Genomic DNA, 3,178 nt, shown 5'->3' with positions numbered 1-3,178 from the left:
TTTAGATCGTGTGACAGACCATAAGAAAGATTTAAAATATTTTCATAAAAATTGAATCATATCAGACATATGTTTAGGCCATACTGTAAAAGAGTTAGAAATCACTGAACATGAAAATCTTAGAGGCTTGGGAATGTGGCCTAGAAGTAGTTTGCTTGCCTCACATGTATGAAGCCCTGGGTTCAATTTCTCAGCAGCCCATAAACAGAAAAAGCTCACTGTGGCTCAAGTGGTAGAGTTGTAATCTTGAGTGAAAGTAGCTCAGGGACAGTGCCCAGATCCTGAGTTCAAGCCCCAGGACTGACAAAACAAAACAAAAACCTTGGAAAGCAACAGAAATGTATGAAAGCTAAATACATTGTTTTTGCACAACCAATGTAGCAAAGCAAAAATTGAGAAGAAAATGATTTTTGAGACCAAAATGGAAACAAAGCATAATGAAATTCATGGGATACAGAAAAGGAAAACCAAGCAGCTAGATAACAATCAATGCTGAAATTAAAGGAACAGAAAGATGTCCAGATAACCTTTAGCATCATTTCAAGCAAAACTAGAAAAGCAAAACAAAACTACACAAAATTAATACAAAATTAATACAAGAAAATAAAACATAAAAATTGTGGCTGACATAAAAACAGAACAAAAATTAGGAAGGGGGAGGGGAAACTGAGCATTATGGGAGGTTGGGGTGCAAATTGATTAGGATACACTGTACTCATGCCTGCAAACATCACAATTACATATTGCTAAAATAGGCTAATAAAAAAACAACCAGAATCAGATATGAGTGGCTCACATGGGTAATCTAGCTACTCAGAAGGCTGGGATCTGAGGATCAGAGTTCAAAGCCAGCTTAGGCAGGAAAGCCCATAACACTCTTATGTCCAATTAACCACCAAAAATATGGAAATGGAGCTGTGACTCAAGGTAGTAAAATGCTAGTTGTGAGCAAAAATGCTCAAGGACAGTGCCCAGGCCCCAAGTTCAAATTCTAATACAAGCAGCACACATACACACACTACCAAAGGTGAACAAAACAAAGAAGTGATTCTTCAAAAAGTACACAAAAGGATCCATGGTTAGTCTAAGACAAGAGGGAGATTTTTCAGGACAAATAACTGATGTCTATAAACATGATAACAGAAGAAATGGACAAACCCCTAGGGTTTTACAGCTTACCCAATCTCGATCAGAGAAAATGGAGAAAACTTGGACAGGACAGTAGTAAAATCTGGGCCTGGGCAGTGTCCCTGAACTGTTCAGCTCAAGGATAGCCATCTACCAGTTGAGCCACAGTGCCACTTCTTTTTTTTTTTTTCTGGTGGTTAATTAGAGATAAGAGTCTCACATATTTTCCTGCCTGGGCTGGCTTTGAAATGTGATCCTCAGATCTCAGCCTCCTGAGTAGCTGGGATGACAGGCCTGAGCCACCGGCACCCAGCATCACTGGCTATTTTAACAAGTAAGGTAGACAAATATTTACTCTATATATGTATGTAAAACAGAATTAGTGCAGGGTGCAGGTTGCTCATGACTATAATCCTAGCAACTCAATAATCTGAGACCTGAGGACTGCGGCTCTAAGCCAGCTTAGGCAGGAAAGTACTTGAGACCCTTATCTCTAATAAACTACTCAGAAAAAGCCTGAAGAGGTGTTGTGGCTCCAGTGGTAGAGCATTAGCCTAGAGTCTGAGAAGCTTGGACACAGCTCCTAGTTAAAACCCAGGACCAGCAAAAGGAAAAAAAAAAGCCCAAAATGGTATTCAGACCAAACTCTCCTCACAACCACCCTAAAACATTATAGATGAGAACGCAGTGAACAAATCAATGGGCATCAGCAGCAAGCACAAGAATAAATGTGTCTACATACGCACATTGACAGACAATATTCAGGTACAGTTTAGAAAGTTAAAAGAAAACAAGGAAACATGAAAAAAATAGAAGAAGTCAATAAGAAAAGGGGTTCTAGGAGGAGGGTGACCTGTAAACCAGGAATGAGATGAGTTCCTGGCCCTGCCAGGAAGCTAAGCAGATGTGAAACGGACACTCTTCACCTTTGAAGGGAGCTGAGCAACACAGTACAATAAGGCTGTTTCTGGCGAGGCTGTGGTGTGAGCACACTGGAGGTGATTACAGACACTTCTCGCAATCCCCCCTCTCATCAGCAGGCCGACCACAGACAGAGAGCCAGCTCACTCACTGTGTCCTGGGCTCGTCCTGGGCTGAGCCACCGTCCCTGCGGTCCAGTCCAAAAGTGTTGAGGGGGAAGAAGCCCACAATCATCACATCTCCATCCACCCGGGCCAGGGCTTTCATTCTGGAGAAGGAACTGGAATCGAGCGATGAAATGCCAGGCATCCCAGATCCTCTTGTGGGGCGGGTGTAACCCTGCCATGTGGGCCCGGGATCCTTGGAAGCCCGCCATGTGGGTCGGGGGTACTTGGAACCCCACCGTGTGGGTCAGAGGTCCTTGGAACCCTGCCATGTGGGGTGAGGGTCCTTGGAACCTTGCCTGTGTGAATTGTGGGGTGAGAGTCGGTTCCAAGTTCCAACTTGCCCACTGTGGGTCTGCCCCTTCTGCTGTGGGGGTGTGTGTCCCATTACGGGATTCAGCAGACCAATTCAGGAGATCTCCACTTCTTTTTTTGGTAACTGTCAGGCCTGCATGTGTCTTGTTTGTACTGTTTATTGTTTTTTGGACTAAATGACTGATGGGACTGGAAACCATGGTCACCACTCCATCTAGCCCCCTAGACTTATAAAAAGAAGCTGAGAAAGAAGAAAAGAAAAGGTACCCCCCAGTTTTTCAGGGAGATAACTTGAAAGAAGTAATGTTTCCTCCCCCATACTCCCCTTCCCAGGTTCCTTTTGCAGAACCTGAAAATGATCAAGAGGAGGAGGGATCTATAGAACCCTCGGTACCTGCTCTTAAAGTTTCTGAGGGGCCAGTCACTTGACGCCGCCGTGGGATCAACCCCCCATCTAATGCAGCTGTTTTTCCCTTACGCGCCGTAGGGACTGTGGATGTGGATGGTCAACAGCAACTCCAATATTGGCCATTTTCTACCAGATATCTACACAATGGGTGCACCCAAAATGCCCCCTTTTCTGAGAAACCCCAGGATTTAATATGGCCAAAATTTATGAGGTTAGACAGGGAGGAAGTGAAAGTCAGGCA

This window comes from Dipodomys merriami, unplaced genomic scaffold (genome assembly GCF_024711535.1).
Source record: "Dipodomys merriami isolate MVZ:Mamm:240054 unplaced genomic scaffold, mDipMer1.0.p SCAF_84, whole genome shotgun sequence".
Lineage (NCBI taxonomy): Eukaryota > Metazoa > Chordata > Mammalia > Rodentia > Heteromyidae > Dipodomys > Dipodomys merriami.
This window is presented reverse-complemented; position numbering follows the sequence as displayed.